We start from the raw sequence: 19,011 nt of genomic DNA, 5'->3' as shown, positions 1-19,011 counted from the left end.
CCGTGCTGCTATAGCTTCACATTCGCAAAAAATACGCGCGTCATTTCCATCATATACAAGAAGGGGGATGAGGGCAAAGGAAATATCGAAACGGTGCCCGATGCGCGTAAGAAGAAACCGCTGACAGTCTCCTAATCCGCGAATACTGCAATGATCATTTTCTATGTTCCATTCCGCGTCTGAATTTTTAAACTTTTGTCGCAATGTAATACAACCTAGCCCGAGGAGGAGTAGAAACATTTTTTTTACGTCACCACCGAGATTATCGATCTCTTTCGAGTGGTCGAGAGTGTGGCTTCGTCATTCCAGGACTCCACTGGCCATGGCTGCTTCACGAACTGGCTGGACGAGCGCTTCTTGTCCCGTGGGCTGTACACCGGACAGCAGTATTTTCCACTGCTGAATGGTGAAATGTGGAAGAGTGTGGAACCTGTGTGGGCGCACTACCGGCAGATGCCACGATACGTTAGTGGGCACATCTTGCTGTGTCTGTGTAGGTTTGGGAACGTGTTTGTTTGAATATGTCTGAAGGGTATGGCGTCTTCCGTGCTGAGCTTTATGTAAGAGAGGGGGGGGGGGGGAGGGGGATAAATCCTGCGGTTAAGCCGCTGGATCCAGAGACTCAACTTCACCTGAGGCCTGTACCTTTAAAAAGGCTTTATCCGCGAAAGATGAGCGTAGCTTGAACCAATAACATTCCTCTTAAGAAAATGTTGTGAGAACTGATCATTAAAGCAGGACTATAGACAAGCGTAAGTTTACCTTAGAAACAACTGAATAGACAGGTAGGAAGCTTCAGAAAGAAAAGGGGAAGTTAGAAATGGTCATAAAGTTGATCTAGATAGTAAAAGAAGAGAATGACCATGCCACTGGATATTCGGATAAAATAGTTAAAGGTGGCAGTGGAACTCTGCAGATATTTGTTTAGTAGACGGAATAGTCAGAGCTCTATGTAAGGCGCTCCAGGTAATTGATTGCTTGCAGCAAACGGTTTCATTTATGGTTTATGGTTTAGGGGGGTTTAACGTCCCAAAGCGACTCATGTAATGAGGTAGTGAAGGGCTCCGGAAATTCAATTATTTTAACTTATCAGTCACTCATAATTACACACATTATTTTAATCAAAAACATGTTGTTCCCAGCGGTATAAACACGCGCAACGAATGATTAGAAATTTCTTCATCGAAAACATTGGTTCCCTCTGAGCCACCCCACCCCACCCCATCCCACCCCCCAGAACCCGCCTCTGTTGTATGGCGGCTCCAGGGAGGCAACGCTGTCAATGCCAGCACGTCCGCTTTGCCGGGGCGTAACAGCTATCTAGAACATGCAAAAGGGAAAGCCCAAATAACAGGCTGTAATATTGAAGAATTCCAGTCTCCTCACTTTACACCCAGTGAATCATAACGCAAAGCTTTTATACTAAAGTGGGATGGTAACGGTCTACCAAAACTTCCAGTCACGTCCAGACACACTAGGCTGAATGTCACCCCTTGCTATATGCCTCCAGAAATAAAATCATTAAGGAGGATTCACATTGGCGAGTCATGCGAGTTGCACGACAGGTTTTAGCAAATTGGTTACGTTCTCTCCCCGCTCCTCTAGTGCTCCGCAACCATAACTCAACGAAAGGGATCGATCTCGCGACTTCTGCGACTCCGAAGTGTGAATGTGTCCTTATGCTCAAAACATGTGGTTGACCTCAAACACTGAAAGCCTTTCCGGTAGCGGGAGTAGACAGGGAAGTCTTCGGAATGCGTTGCTTAATAAGAAGTAGCATCACAGCTCGTGAAGTCAAACGGAATACTAAACTAGAAGATATGGTCATTGCTTTCATTACTTACAAGGGAATAACAGCGGCTCTGTGTATTTTCCGCACTACACGACTTAGAGCAATTTCTAAGCAAGCGACTAGAAGCGTGCCGGATGGATGGAGATTTTAATGTTTACTGGCACTTTCGCGGATGCGACAAAAACGAAATCTGTAGAGGCCACATTACAGAGGATTTTGTTTTGCGCAGGTATGGCTGCCTACTCAATACGGCAAAATATTTGTATTCTTACCCAAGCTCAAGGAAAATTAGCTGTATTGATTTGTAATTGTTCTGCAACAATGCCTCCTTACTTATTAGTGGAAAAGCTGCATGCTCCTCACCGAGCTCAAGCTAAATGAGTTTCATTGAGTTATCATTTAGTGCGCTATCCATTATCATTGATTTTAAAGTAGATGTTTTAGATAGCAGCATGAATGCGATCATCTGAGCATTGTGGTAATCGTATCACCATCGTTCTAATACATCGTGGCGCTGAAAGTGCGCCTAGCTGACTGGTCGTTATGAAAAGCAACATCACTCGAGATTAAATTCTTTGATAGCCTGAGGGCAGGCGAATTGAATAGAAGAGTTACCGCATGCATGTATCATGTACAAACACAAGGAATACCACGAACCTCAGGATTTGTTAAATAGACGCATGAAGAAGTGATTTTAGAAAAGCAAGAAAAAATTTGGCAGAGGCTTAGCTTGTAAGACGTATGTGCTAGTGAAATACTGTATGGCGCTGGCAATAAAGCGCAAACAGCATTCACGATGCACTGACAATGTTGCAATAAAACTTCGCGTACGACGCACTGTCACAGCCTGAACATTTATCGTTTCGCTTCCCTTGTTCGTCGGCTTTCCGCCATAAACGACGTTCTCAGCGTAATCTGAAATGACGGAGTTACATGCACTGTGCCACTACTAGAGAGACACCGCACGAGAGCAGAGAAGCGGCTCACTTCGTGGTTGGCCCGTGTTTTCCTGGCTGCACGGAGCCAGTACTGTTTCGGTGAACACTGCGTCATTTCAGGTTATGTGTTACAATCCATTTTCAGCCGTACCAAGGTCTAAATTCTTGGCGAGCTTTCGGAAAGGCTGCCTTAGCGGCGGTGGGTTTAGGATTGTGTGTCATTTACTGAAGGCTGTTGTGAGAGCGCAGCTTTTGGGCGCCCGTTCCTCACTTGCGCGTTTTTGTTGGAGTAACGTGAATAGCAAAGAGCACGGCGAAGGACATAACTAGGGCGATAACGAACGGAGGGCAAGAATAAAACAGTGGAGAAGAGGATAATGGTTTAAGAGAGAGACTGCTGCGCTGTCGGGAGAGCGGGGTTGCGCTTGCTTTGCGCCGGCTGTTGCGTAATACTACCTCAACCCGTTTGCAGCATGCTTTGAACGCACACCCTCTGTCGAAAGTAAGGAGACCAGGGGCTTTGCTTCGAAGTCCTTTAGGGGGGCTCCGCTAGCACTCATGGAAGAGCTGTCTATCGGAGGGGGCAGGACCAGAAATCATTTTACATCGGGTGATGTGCAACGTTTGGGATACATTGCGAGCCACGCGGTGGGTTCGAAAGCCAGCCCGCTGGGCGCCACACTTTTGATAAACGGTGTACTCCGCAACCAGAAATATGCGATATCAGACTGGAAACGGAACCCAAAAGGCTTTCTGTCCCAGGTGCATCACCTACGCCTGGACGACATACTACACCTGCTTCGTACTTGAAAACAGAACCTTAATGGACGCAGAACGCGCGAGAAAAATCTGACAGAATGCACGCAGCAGCTGAAATAACTTTCATACAATACCAAAACTATAGCAGGAACAACATAACAATATGACTCATAAGCAGAATATGTGCATATTTAATCTTCATTGCATCTCATCGCCGCACTGTCACCGATTACCACTCGTGAGCTCTAAAACTACACCGCTGTATCATATAGCTAATGTATCCGATTTTTATGCCCACCGAAATGACCTGGTTCACATAAAACAATGACGCGCACCTTGCTAACGTTCCTGAATACCACTAAGACTGTATTTATTTCTTTGCGTTGTCGCCGAAACTGTACACTCCCTACTTGCAAAATTACAATAGTGGTATTTTTAGCATCAACTTGTTTAAAATGTCTTAGTATTCACCGCAAAAAGTTTTATCAGAGTCTCTGCGTTTTAAGCACATGATAAATTCCTATAACCGAAGTTCTGTTTCTCCGGAACAACCCATACATGGCATATTTTTCTGTTATACTGCCAGTCTAGAAGAGATTGCAGGACCTGGATTTTAATATGCCATTGTTATCTGTGACCTACATCAGTCTAACCTAACTGCAGCTCTTCAGTTTGTCTAAAAATGTCTCCCTTTGGATTACTGTCTAGTATTAAAGCATCTCCGCCTTCAGACCCATTCTACAATTTCCTCCTCTCTCTTGTCGCCGCTGAATTTTACATCTTTGCATTGAGACAACTTTCTAGAGCTAAAGCTTTATTTAAGTACCAAAGCTGCAAAATTCGGACCATCGCTGAAGCCTTGAATAAATAAATAAATATTGCCGCAACTGGGATTGGAATTTGTGGCGTTGCAAACAGATTATAGTCGCTGGCCACTGCACGAGAGCACTATTCTATCGGCGCAGCCGACCACGTCTCATGTTAAATTGCAGCACACTCTCGCGCTGTGCACTGCACGTCGCCGTCTTCATCAAATTTCATTTGCGGCGCGAACAGATCAGACCAGCTTGAATTCGATCATTGCTTAACCTGAGCCTAATATCGTCGCCAGACGAGCAGATAACCCAGCAGTGGGCCAACCAGGCTCAACACACGCTTTCGCATGTCTACTTTTCAAATACGTTGAAACACTACCATTATTTTCTAGTTATAAAGTGCCAATCAGCCTAGCGGCACGCTTGACTGGCATTTTCTTGAAGGCATGCGAAATTCTCGTAACGAATAGTACTGCTATTCTTAGCCTGCCAATATATCACCTTTCACCAATAGCGGAGCGCTTGCGCTAGGCCTGCCGCCATTAAATCACCTCTTTGCCATCTTTTATCGCGTCCCATTCTTCAGCTGGCCTCCACGTAACAATATGGCTGAAGAGCGAACACTGTGACCTCGATACTTTTCTCAAATAACTTGCATAAAAGTAGATTTATCGGGATAGTTTTCTTTCCTTGTATAATTTGATGGCCTGGAAACATTTTGCCTGTTAAGTTTTCGCTGTAGCTTGACAAGGGGTGAGTGATGCAGAACAATTCCTTACAAAGAAGTACAATTGCATATATCTGCCCTTAAAATCTTCGGCACATCAATCGCTAAACAAAAAAGGTAGCAACTGCCCATTGGCGTCCACCAGAAGGCAGCCATACGGCTACAAAGGAAAACTAAACAGCTTCCTAAGAAACTTCATTAGGTAAAGAAAATTCGTCCTGGTACGGGGCTCAAACCTGCGGCTACCTCTTCAGTGGTGCAGTCGTCTACAGTCTGAGCTAACTGGGACGGCAAGCTTATGGTGGGGCGAGAGCGAATTGATCTATAACTCGAAGTGGGAACAATTGTTAATCTATGACGGGACTGGCAAAGTTTTAAAATCCCCTTTAAATTTTCATTAACTTTAGTGTATCGTCATTTGTTTATTTATTTATTTATCATAACATTTACCATGACATTTTCTGGCGTTACAGTGGCGGAAACTTGAATGAAAATCCTTCCATTTTCTAATCAACGCGGGCTATCTCAAACTGTTTCCCTGAGTTCTGCATTAGCTCAGCCCGGCCATTTCTAACAATTGAGAGTGCACGAACAAGCTCGTTTTCGAATGCACTGAAGTAGTTTTCAAGCTCGCTTTTCAAAGTTCGCATTGACTGGTATTCACAGATGAGCGCCAACGAGCTTCATCTGATCTACCGTGTGAAGAAGATTCAAAACTATGGCAGGCAGTCTAACTGCGCCCTGCCCCTCGACTACAACAATGACCGGCTGCGTTCCCAAGGCTAGCCCCATTTAGAACGGGCGCATAACCTCACTGCAAGCGCCTCATGCATATGCGTGCCCGCAACTAGCCCGCCGAAGCGAACCTCAGTCCCGCTATGTAAAGCAGTAATCTGGACAATGAATACGGGCTGTGGACAAATTATGTTATTCTGGGCGAGTCTAGTTTTGCCCGAGAACTTTCGTAATGATTCCGTGCCAACCAGACAAGACGACTGGATGCATCCCCGCAAATCGTCCTTACTCCCACGCACCATGTCTCTTTTCCTCCCAGTACCTGGCTCAACGTGCTCCTTCTTGCCCAAATCTAATAGCGAGATTTGTAGCTTTGTCGTAGGGCACCCAATCACTGACTTAGAGGCGACAGGGCGACATTCATTCCCTTCCTCTGAAGTTTTCTGCTGGAAGCTTCAGAAATTCATCTGTCTGGTTTTTCACCACGCTCATTCTTTTACCTTTCGAGCAAGCAATGTGTGCCATCTTTGGTATAAACCTGTCCATTGGAAACTGAAAATAAAACTTATTAGTTGACAAACAGAGACATTACACACGCCATTAAGCTCCGCACAGAGCCTACGGCGGCGATTCAAAGGAACTCCGACTTACAAGTGGCGGTGTCTTTTTCTCGTACTTTCTCACTCCTTGTTAGCGGTATGTATGCAGCCTGTGCTTTAAAACATGGAAGCCCCCTTCATCCTAGTCTAAAAGGCCGCATTTTAGTGTCAATCAGTAAGAGCCTAATAACAGTATAATGAACTGAGATCGGCATGTGGCCAAGCAGCTCGGACGCAAAATATCCCTGTGGGCTGTCACGCTTAGTAGTTTGTAAATGTAAACGTGAGCATAGCAGTTTTGTTTCAGTATGTCTTCGCGTATCACATAGCACAACGTTACCGTTCGCGGCATATCCACGTCAGTTTGCTTGCGTGGATGAGAACTGCTTCACGGCAGTGGATGCCACCTCTTAAGCATAGTTTGTCAGTTTGGTTCGCAGCAAGGCAGAGCGTTTTTAAGTCACGTTGAGGCTTAGATGACTGCGGCATGGGTCGAAAATGCAACGTGAATTTATTAAGTGAGGACGTAATTTTCTCCCTACGCCAAAAACACCTCTTTTACTCAACAAATGGGAGCGGTCCAGTTGTCTCGAATCTTGTCCCAAAACTTGCAGTAAGGGGCTCGATATGCAGAGCCGACTGATTCTTCAACGTCCAGTACTAGGTGTTTTCCGGAAGGGACCATGCGCTGCGGCCAGGTTGGGAGGATAGGCGCCGGATCTCCTGGACTGTTGGGGTTCCTGGAGCAGAACGGAAGCAATTGCTAATTCAAACTAAGCAAAAGCGATACCAAATATTTCTGGACAAACCCATTTTTGGACAAGAAACAGTTTATGATTGCAATCTTTTCGTGCATTGTACGAGCTCAATATAAAAATCAATATATCCGGAAATCTCTCGTAAGTAAGCTTAAGCTTGCATTTTTTTGCTATTAACGTTTTTGCAATCGTCAAACCCGTTCCCCATTGGTTTTCTATTGCAGTCTTTGCTCGACGCGAGCGATGGAACACTTTGAAAAGAAGACTTTGCTTCACATCGGAAGAATGGACTATTACCTTCAATATTTTCATAACAGTACCTTATGATTTTCAAATATTCAAAAATTTCCCCAAGAATTTAGACATGGTGCACCGAAATGCTATAGCGCATCTATCTCATTTTTTTTGCGTGACGTCAAATATATTTTCTAGCATGTAGATTACGTTCATCTGCTTCTGCTCTTTTCAACGATTTTGTCCCTGTCTTTATCGTGCAATGTCGTTTTCAAACACTAGTTTTCTAGCTAATGGAAAACAGTACGCATTTGTTAATAAAGTGCACTATTAATCTGAGTTTGGCATTCTAGCACATCTTATTGGTGTATAAAGCCCAACGTCAGTAGACACTGTTAACAGGAACTGTTCCAACTTCTCTGTAAGCGGCAGAGACTTTCCCCAGCGACGTGGCTGCTGTTTGCAACTCTTTAAACCGAACCTTAGACCTGCCGTTTGTTTTTATGCATTAATATTGTATATTTCGCATTTTCAAGGGGACATTTTGATTATGAGGACCCGAGGACCTGCTAGAAAAGTAGTACACAGTGCATGCGAAATTGAGTCATAATTTCAGTTTTGTAACACTATCTGCTACAGTTGCACAAACCTCTCGCTCCGGCTGTGTTGGCAGCTTAAAGCTTAAAGGACTTGTTTTCCGCCCACAGTGTGAGCTTAAACAGTCTTGGAACCGCTACATGAGAAACTGAGAAGTATGCCATTTATGAAATATACGCAGAGCACAACATAAGCATACGCACCCAGTTTTGGCAAAATTGCTCCAGTACTTCATGACCCGACTGCTCAAGATCTTTTCATCCTCTCTGTATTGCTGCGTGGCGTTGAACGGCGCGCCGAAAACGAAGGCCAGCTCTGCACTGTGTATAACACCCATCCACAGAGGCCACGCTTCACGGGAAGACCTCCGCGTAAAAACGTACTGGAACACTTGAGCCGTATCTTGTACGAAGCGGTCCGCCAACTTCAGTGCAGGGCACGAGAAGTGGTAGTCGCCCACTATCAAATCAAGAGCCTCCAGTTTCTCTTTGGACGTGGAAGGCACCACGCCGCCAGTGTACAACTTCAACACTTCGTCAAATGGAGGCATTCCCTTTGAAGGATCCAACGATCGTAAAGCAGTTGAGAAATTTTCTCGCGAAATATGCGGATACTGGTCTGTGAGCGGGAACATGAAGAAGTTCTGCAGGTAGGAGCTGCCTTCGTTTAGGTTTGAACCAATCAAAAGGCTGATTTTTCCCTTGAATGTATTCTCGGCTATCAACGCCTGTGGCGACTTAGGAATAAAGGTACCGTCTTCTACTGGAACAAACGTGACGAATACTAAGTCGCCGCATCCTGTTTCATTATACACAATCTCGCTGGGATCTTTCTCACGAAGGCAATCCAGGGTCTCCTGATCCAATGTTTGTGGACATCCCACGGCAGCAGCCAGTCTTGCAGCAGCTTTTCTAGCAGTGTCATTGTTTTGGAGTGCCCAAGGCGATAACGCCGAACAGCTTTCGAGGATAACTCTGCTGAATAGATTTCTGGAGAGTGGTGACAAGAGAAGGAAACTGGCGCTTGCGGCGCCGCTGCTTTGCCCAAAGAGCGTCACGCGATTCGGATCACCTCCGAAGGCTGCTATGTTGTCCCGGATCCATTCGAGTGCGAGGTACTGGTCGTACAGGCCGGCGTTTCCAGGCACGAGTTTGTTCCCGAACGAGAGGAAGCCGAGGGATGCGATGCGGTAGTTCATCGAAACCACGATCACGCCTTCTTTCGAGACAAGTGTCCGTGCATCGTACATATCCAGCGTCGATGTGCCCGAGAGAAAGCCACCGCCGTAAATCCAAACCAAAACAGCCGCAGCTTCTTTGCCCGGCGGAACAGGCGTCCACACATTCAATTTGAGGCAGTCTTCGCTCATGTTGGTGTTGGCGTTCCACTTGGTGATACCTCTGAAGTCACCGTAGGCGGTAAAGACCACCTGAAAGCATGAATTGGGCTTGACTGTGGCGTCTAACGTCCCCGACCAGGGCCTGTTAGGGGTAGAGCGACTGAAACGCAACTTTCCAACGGGAGGCTCGGCGTACGGTATGCCATAAAAGACGCGCACTGGTTTTCCTAGCGCTGACTTCACGATGAGCCCCTTGACTGAGCCTTTAGTAGTGCGTACAACGGTTTTTGGCTGGCTACCAGTATATTCTTCACCTTTCGAAGCTGTGTCTCCGCACATGGCCGGCAAACATTGAAGGATGATTCCACTGAAAGCCAGTAGCACGAATGTAAAGCCGTACAAATGCGCTGAACGCCGGTGCAGCATTGTCGGTTCCTGCAAAGGTGATATACAAAATTCAGTCAGCGCTTTCATCGAGCTTCACCATCACCCTCTAACTTGGCCGCTTTGCAAACACTACAGTTACAGGGTGCACCAGCTGTGCTCCCAGTGCCTTTGTTGTGTTTTGGCTTCAGTGGCCCGTAAGCATTTAGGCTATCATGCGACAAGCTCAAGGTATATAGAAAATTGTTTTCCATAGAATTTTACGAGAATAAACCTATTCATGACATATGAACAAGTTATTCAGAAACAGTTATAACAGACGTTTTGAAGGAGGTCGGGTAACTTGAACAATCACGTCGTGTCTCGTGTTGATTCTTTGAGTGTGTTGTTCCCTTGTCTGGAACCTAGCACGCCCCAGTCTCGGAATCAACCTTGTCTCATCAAGGATCTCGAGGCTGCCGACAAATACAGTAACGACTTCAGCCTTCCTCTCAGTAATGAGAAAGTGGCTCAGCCATATCACCAAATTAAGCCGACCACTGGTTGAAGACATCCTGCTTAATGCAAATTTTAGTGATTTTGTTTAGTCGGCAATAAACACAAACGTTATTATAGCTTATTTAGGATCATTTGTTTCCTTAAAAAGGTAAAAACAAACCTTTCAAGAAGTTTCAAGAAGTGAACTCTCTCCTAGAAGCAAGGTGGGGTAGAAAGGGATGTATCCATTGAAAAAAAAAGAGTAAAATATTTTTTCCTTAGCTGTTAGAGTTTTGGCACATGAGGATAAAATGGGGCTTACTGTGGTCTCACATAGAGGTTTGTCTCATTTTGTCAGTAAGCAGTCATGTATCAGTTGTGCGTGCCCAATATCAAAACAACATAAAATTAGTAGTAGTAGTAGTAGTAAGTGGTTATTTATTGTGCATTTGATACGGAAGATAAAAGAATATTTGCTGCCCGGCATCTGCTATCGCGACAGGAAGCACCTGAGCTGGCGCAGCGAAATAAAGGATAGCAGGCAGAGTGTAGAAGTGAAAGAAAAGTGGTGAGGGGACAGTAGAAAGGACAGGGGGAGGAGTACACTTTCAAAGAGTCTATTTACATATCTACAAGGAATAAAATATACATATGTATAACGCGCACGCGCGTGGAGCTCTGAGCGAACGCTGCTCCGTCACACGCGCACGACAAACCGATTAAATATACATATATACAGGTCGCACGCGCGTGTTGATCTGGGCGATCGATGGTCCATCACGCGCGCACGACACATAGCACAAAACAGCTGGAGTGGGGGCGTCCAGCTGTTCATCGTCCAAGGTAGCGCGCGTGGAACGTTCGCGTCACTGCACGCAACTACCTGGCGGAGAACAGACGGGACGTCAAGCCCGCCTGTTCGAGGAAAACACAGAGGCTCACGAATGTTCGCTCGCGAGTACGCGCATTGCCTTGCGGCCACAATAACATTGCGAGGGAGTCTGGCAGGATGCCCAGCGCCCGGTAGGCCGCAAGCATGTCGCGACGGGCATCTATGAGCGCGGTGCAGCGAAGTAGCAAGTGTTCGAGTGTTTCGTCACAACCACACCCGACACACGCTGCACTCGTCGCGAACCCGTGGCGCGCACGTCGTTCCCCGTTCCACACGCATCCAATTCGCACATAAAATTACTTAAGTGGCACGTTCTTAGTGTGCGCATGTCTTCCATTCTACAATGAGAGGTTTTATCATGTGTAGCTTGTTATTTACTTCATTATTGCATTCAGCCTGCCATTATATCTCTCAGTACACGCGGTTCTTACGTGATACGATATTTTGGAACATTTTTATTTTCTTTATTTCCTTCATCCGAGCTTGTGCAACACATAAGTCCGAGATGGGTCGGGACCCAGAAAAATGTTTTCCTGTGTTCTTGTGTAGGGCCTTTTCATTGTCCTCAACGACGCTTCCAATCAAGGGGTCGTCTGCATTTATGAAACGTAGTGCTGCAAGTAACGTAAGGAATTAGACAATATTATGTTGTTTTTTGATATTCTGATTTATTATTTTTTCTACAGCAAAGCATACGGCGGTAGACATAGCTGAACAGTTTGGTACCCTCACTATTTTTTTTTCAGTTACTTTGTACAACAGCACTTACGACAGAATTTTCTGTTTTAGAGTCGTCTGCGTAAAATTATATGTAGTTTGTATACTTTTTTTAAGAGAGATATATTCCTGTACTCTGTGTTAGTGTGGTGGTTGCTTTTTTCAAAAGTGTGTTGAAATAAAGTCCACACATTTAGAAGAGTGTGCCATAGAGGCAGCCGATTGTTTCTTCAGGCAATATCCAGGAGAGTAACCAGTATTATTAAGGCATAGCATTATCCTCGAAGCGGAGTAGCAAAGGTTTAATCGATTCAAGTTTATTGTTCAACAGTGTTTTGGATGTGTATTTTGTAACCACTGCTAACACAATGTTTTCGTAGAGATCGTATTTTGAGGGCATATGATCATCTAAGCTTGATTATTCTATCTTCGAGAGTGGATTCATTATTTTTTTTGACACTGACCATTTATAGGAGAGCTTCTTAGCTTCTCAAATACGTTGCCCTCAATGACCATTGCTGACTAATGACTGATCGGACATCTTACCTCAGCACAAGTTCTACTTCAGGACTCGTCATTTGTAGTGAAGACATGCAAAATACTTTCGGTCGTGGCAGTTTTCTTGTCGAAGCTGAGACGCAGATTAAACAGGCATTTGAGGCTAGCACATTTTTAAAGTCTCCTCTCTAACGGATGTGGCAACTCCTGACAACGTATTCTGTACGTCGTACTTGAGCATCGTCTCTATAAAGGCGATGAAAGCACTGAATCCGCAATTAGGCGTACAATAAGAAAAAAACAAATAATGTAACTTTGTCCCCTATACACAGCACTTTATCGTCATCTGTGGCTCCAGACAGCCCGACGAAACAGGGCCGTGCCGAGGGTTGAGTTTTACGCACTGAAATCTTTAGTTCTTTAACCTGTGGGCGTCATCAGAGTACGGGAGGACCCCGAATTTCACCAAACTTGGGACATCCCGCATAGCACCCTAGTGCTCTTTGCTATTGGAGACATCTATTTTGCCTTGTTCTTCTGAGCATCACGCGGTGCGCTTAGGTGAAGTATGTTGTTGAGGCCATAGTTCGGTTCACAATCCTCCATCTCTCTTCCTTCATTCGTTACTCTAGGCTGCTTTGTTTTAGAAGCATCTGGTTATCTGCCTCTTTTGATAGCATTTTCGACTTAGTTCCCTTATCGATGGCTCTCTTTTTTTAGCGACTAGCACGCTGCTATGCAAGTCTGTATGACAGACGGTGGCTTTGTTTCTCGCTAGAGCCCTTCGCTTCCTTTCAGCAGTCGAATAACAACCGGCGCGGCACCAAGGGAGGCTTTAAAAAAGAGCGGCAGCAAGAAAAACTGTTGTCCCACGTGGTCTGGGTAGGCACAACCTGGACCAAGATTGAAACGAATTCTTTCTTAATAATCTACAAAAAACTTCAAGCAATTTTTGGTTCAGTGCTTCTGGTACGATCAAAACAATACCCACGGATTGTACTGCTCACTGCGTGATGAGATTCTCGGGCGCTTCATCGAACACCTAAATGTATTTCGGTTCACCTGACAAACTTCAGCCGTCTACTGATATCCACAAGGACCCTAGAACTCTTCATTGTACATTGATTTCGGACATCGCTTTACTGATTTCAGACATGTTACCTAGTACTCCAGAATCGTTCCTGCTGTATAAATTCTACTCCTGCGAAATTCCGCTTCTTGTGCAACGATTTTTGTGCTTTTATTTTATATACACTTGCTGCAAAACTGACCTTTTTTTTACGTTTCATGTATGCTATTCCTGCTTGGGCTTCGGTCCGCAGTATTTCGTAAATAAAAACAAAAATAACTTTTCTTCATCTACGCGACATTTCAAATGCGAGTGAACATAACAGCTTTTAATGGCCCGTCGCGAATTCGCGACATGAGGTCACAAAGCCGAGTACTGGACACTTCAACGAGCTTGCATGCATTTTAGGAAAATACACTTTTCTCTTAAAAATATACTCTGTCTTTACGTATTGTTTTACTTTTAGTGTGATTATTTATTTATCTTTTTTCAATGTTCACAGGCGCGTGAGCACGCAGGATGACTGCACTCACGGTTTATACAGTGCGTCTATACTTGGCAGTTATCGGTGTCATGGCCACGTGAGGCACACTTTTCACATGTCACTTGGCCTAGGTAGCTCTGGACTCCGCAGCCGTACTTTTGGCATTGCAAACAGCATCGTGGATTGCAGATATAGGGACTAAGTTTGATTTTTGAATACCCTAGCTCTACAGGTAAGGTGTTTTCTTGCTATTTCTTTGTCGTCTCGTCTCATTTTTATTACATACACATTTATCACATATTGCTCTTTGAGTCCGTCGAGGTCTTCTTCGCTTGTGTACTTCATGTACTACAAAATATGTCCGAGGTCAGATTTAGGAAAACTGTTCATGAATATTTTTGTTATAGCTAATTGTGGTGTGTTTTTACCTAATCAGTTTTTGTCTTTGTTATGTTTTGCTCTTAGTTTTGTTGTGCTTAGCTCTATGCATGACTGATCTCTGTTTCGTTGTCAATATATCCGCTGCTTTTCTAGTTTCTGTTACTTATGGAAATTCTGCACCATTGCCAAGTGCCACTTTGTTTTTTGTTTTTTACATGGGGAGGGCAGGCCTCTGTCAGGCGCTACTAGGCGTCTTTAGCTTGCTCTCCCCTGTTTGCAGTCTCTGTACTGGCCAAACAAAACCAATAAATGAAATGAAATGAAATGTCATCGTTGGAAATTACACCAAGGACAGACTTCAATGATCGGTGTGGGCTAACTGCTATGGGAATGTCTCCAAAAGCTGTGACTCCTGCAAGTTCCTCTCAGTGATTGTTATACAGCAATTCCAAAAAACATCCGCATCTGCTGAATTCGTTATCTTGCACCCTTGGCCTATGGCGAAGGTCAGGGTTCTTGAAACAAAGAAAGAGCATATATATCGTGCGGATTTTTGAAGAGTGTTCGCTACGAATAACGTAGCACTTGGGAAACTTGTTTTTGTTCTCGATTAGTAATGGTGCCGTTACCTCAGTGCGCCCTCGTTTTCGAGGAGGATGGGTTGAACAATGAAAACTAGACATAAAAAGCTGTGGCAGCCGGTGGCAGGCCACGGTGGCAGCCACCAACCACGGAGCCCAACGAGAGGACGTGACCGGAACTTGTAAGCAAGTCCTCTCCACGACAGCTGTACATTGTATCTATAAACAAGTATAGAAAACCTCTAGGTGGTCATCCACACAAGGTTAACCCTAGCTGCCAGGAAAAAGGAAAATCTAAGGGAGGGGGTAACAGGTCCGTTGTCAGCAGATGGGAAAGTGATAGACGGAGGGGTGGACAAGAATGTTCAGCTGCCGGTTTCCCCCGCGCGGCTCAGGCCGAGGTGCCGTCTACAGAAAGTTGGGGCCAAAGTGGTGTGTTGCCTCCGCCGAGAGACCTTAAAATTCCAAACACACGACATAGCCTAAACCACCAGAATCCCCTTTTCTCCGGGCCCACCGCTGCCATACACGGCTAGTATGGGTGCTCAGGGTCCGTGCTGTAGCAAAGAAACATCAGATTTAACAAATGCCCCGTCGGGGGCCCAGTTTCCTACTTCGTTTAGTTTTACTGTTTGAAGCTCAGGTATTCGCACTATAGACACCCTGCATCCGCCTCATGCAACCACCATCGGTTACCGTGAAGCGCCCTCACGTAGCCACTTTTCCGTTCAGAGCAGTATAGTGGCAGCAGGCACTGTGTCGCACGTGAGGCAGCGAATTGGCGAAACACGGCATGGTTGCGAACGGCGAGCTTGCTGTTATTTCAAATTCATGCCTGGAAATCCAAGACGTAAAGATTTTTCCGTTTCTTTTCTTATTGCGAACTTTAAAACAGAACATAAAACTCCTTGAACCAGCTTATGTCTGTGGAAGCAAAAAATATATCAAAAATTACGCAAGAGAGAGAGAGAGAGAAATGTATAGAAAGGCAGGGAGGTTAACCAGGCGATGTCCAGTTGGCTACCCAACACTTGAGGAGGGGAACAAAGGGGATAAAATGAAAAAGACAGGCAATGAAATGAGTTTTCTAAGTGTCCAGCGACCACTACGTCACGGGGACAGAGGGCGCGCACTGAAAACTTAAAGATTATAGACGGGAATGCAACCCCCAGTCCCTTAAGAATCTCAGGAGCGCTTTCACCGCTTTTCTTTGTCTACACGCAAATACTTGCGTGTCGACAAAGGTGAAAATGAAAACATATTTAAAATCTTTGTGGTTTGACAATTGCTGTACATGGTGTTCCACAACATAGTGTAGGAAGTTTTGTTATTTGGACACGGACTCGCGCGACCGAAACGCAGGAGCAAACTACTCTGCTACGCACTGAAAGCGGCAGCAGAGCGGCGTAGCTGTCCGGCCTGCCCCCACCGAACGCTCGCGCCACCGCCGGAGGCGCTCTCATCGACGCCGGAGTTATACCTGCACGGTGCCTATACACACGACACTCCCTTCCGAATCGCTCCGAACATCTGGGTGGAATACCATGGCATTCATGGGACAATCTCGGAGATATTTGCCTCCCATTGCGTTCACTCTGTATACATCCGCCGCAGTGACTCAGTGGTCATAGCGTTCGGCTCTTGTGCTCAACACATGGCGTTCGTAGTCTGGCATCAGTAGCCCCGTTCAGATGAAGGCGGAATACCGCGTGCTGCGCGATATAAGTGAGGGTCGAAGAATTCCTGGGAGCCAACGCTAATTCGAAACCCTCCACAACGGAGACCCCATAGACGGTGTGTCCCTTCGGGACGTGAACCACTTCAGCCCTACCGTGAACTCCATTACAAATGCGGGGGACAGCGCCCAGAAACGTGAGAACAGAGAAGGCGGCCAACACAGCGCTGTCGTTTGTTTCCTTTCTCTTCCTGTTTCAGAGCACTGCTCGCTACTTTTGCAATGGAGATGAAATAACCAGCCCGCGTGCGTCCTCTTCAATATTAACAGCCACTCCTGCTGCACGCAAATTCAATGTCGCAGGCCCTTTCGCGAGTGAGCTTACTCCGGTTAGCTCTGGAGTTTCACATTAGAAAAACTGATTTTATTGGTCTTTTTTTTTCCACCTCATCTCAGGGCTGTAGCCCTGCGCGATGTAAGACCTCCACCTGTTTCCTCCATATGCAGCCTTTCTCGCAGCCATGAAATTTCGTAGCGCAGCTGGCATGCCTCTCAAGCGCGTCGTGGTAGCGCAGCGCTGTACCCTACCACGTTTTATACATAGATGAATACCTAGTGTGCGTTGGTGGCAGAGCTGTCACAGCTGTTCAGGTTGGCTGCATTCACGCGCCCAAACAAGACCACCATTAAATAAAGCATACAACTTAAAAATAGACTGCATTCGTGGGTAACATGATGTGTGGCGAGAATTTTTTATCTTTTAACGCTCTGCCATGTTTTCTGCCCGCTTTCACCGTGGCCACGAGAGGCAGTCGTGATGAGAACCAAGCAATAGCTTTTACTTGTGTAAAACCGGCACACTGTTCAGCGTCTTATACACCACGAGTTAGACGATGTACAAAAACTCTTCGCGGCAACACGCTAGCCCTTTTGTTACCCCATTGGCTTTCCCTGTAGCCTACAAACTCGGGCGGCAAGTTATGCTCTACGCGTCGTGAGTTCTTCTGAGAGGCGGGATAGGAGGCCCACAATCGCCTGCGGTGGTGCGCATCGCACCCACGTGAATTTGAAGCGAGCGTCGAAAGCAAATGGTTGCTTCCAATACTAGCTAGCGCTTCAATTATCTCTACAGAAAATCTATGGATGAATAAGCAGGAAGCAGGATGAGGTCCTAAAGGGCGGTGTTTAAATCTAAAAACGGGAGCGATTCGCCATAGGCAGTACCGACCTGTTATCGGTATGAACTTCACAAGATTATTTTTCCGTACTATAGCAAGGCGCATCATATGACCAATACGCGCGTGTGCCTGCCTGGTACAGATGTCGGAAAGCTGGGGTCGTATTTTCCAACGTTTTGCTCTACCCAGTTTTGTTAATTTCTCATTGCCAGTGGCTTCCAGGTGTCGTGGGCTGCAGAGTACGGTCCAATTCATAAAGGACCATAACAAAGATGAAAACTATCAAGTATGGCTACTGCGTTTTTCAGGCTGCCCGCAGACACTTTCTCAAGCTAGACCGTCATAATCGGAAGAAAACACATTAAAAACAGACTGAATGCGCGGGCACCATGATCTGTAATGAGTATTATCTTTTTAAGGTCTACCGTGCTTTCTTCCCAAGGCACGGACTCCTCACCGGCGAAGCTCAACAATGGACACCGACCCGCGGTTCTCAAGAGGGCCAATCGGGCAAGGGGCACGCAGCGTTACTCAGCACCGAAAACATTTTTTTTTATCGTGAGGCTGCTCCTGCGCAGAACCAAGATATGGCTTTGGCGATGGCGGGTCACATAGTTAACAGCCATTAGCCTGAAATCACGCAGCTCCCTGCCCTGCTCAATTCAAACATGACGCGGAGCTTTCCCGACAACCGCCACTTAACGAGGAATTCAGCGTGTGGTATTGCCGTGCTTGGCGAACAAAGTAGTCACCTCGCGGGACGCGTGCCCGGAATTACTTCTTTTCTGCTAGGGAATATGTTCGTAGTGGCACACAGCGCTCGTTTTCATACGCATACAAAAAAGCTAGAAATCTTTTAACACAGCCGCTCATTTCACTATATTCTATTTCACCCCCTCGAATTTCATTCCGAAAAGTATGACTCGTTCTCTAAATTTATTTTGTCTTGTTCTTACGAAGTACAAGGAACGAGACAGGTGAAAGGCAAGCTAGAATAAAAATGCAGCAGGAATGAAACATTTTACGATCACTTGTTGGGCTCAGCCTGTAACACGGGACATTTGGCAACACGGAAAATACTTGCCCTGTATATTCTGTAAGGAGCAGAGTATCATTTGCCCCGAAAAATTTATTCCACCGGTAATCATTTTCTTCGGGATTCGCACCATAGAAGTTTTTTCATAAGTGCTAAAACAACACGGGCGATGAAACAACAGGCAGGGACAAGCGGTGTTTCAGTGATTTGAAACATGTCATACTTGCACAAACAAGCACGGTCCGCCTCACCTTTCGCCAATGAAGTTACAGTACCTCGCAAAGTATACGCCTGCATACTATATGCATTGGCTTTTATCGTCCGGATTAGCGCAGTCTACTACATC

At 45.7% G+C, this 19,011-nt stretch overlaps 1 pseudogene; it reads right to left on the bottom strand.

The window, feature by feature from the left end:
• Positions 1 to 6,927: 6,927 nt before the first annotated feature.
• Positions 6,928 to 9,632, bottom strand: LOC149333543 (acetylcholinesterase pseudogene; annotated as a pseudogene).
• Positions 9,633 to 19,011: the final 9,379 nt, after the last annotated feature.

Source organism: Amblyomma mixtum, chromosome 8 (genome assembly GCF_055824585.1).
Source record: "Amblyomma mixtum isolate Tamu chromosome 8, ASM5582458v1, whole genome shotgun sequence".
NCBI classification, from domain to species: Eukaryota; Metazoa; Arthropoda; class Arachnida; order Ixodida; family Ixodidae; genus Amblyomma; species Amblyomma mixtum.
Note: the sequence above shows the minus strand (reverse complement) of the source record. Positions and strands in the feature narration are given on the sequence as shown.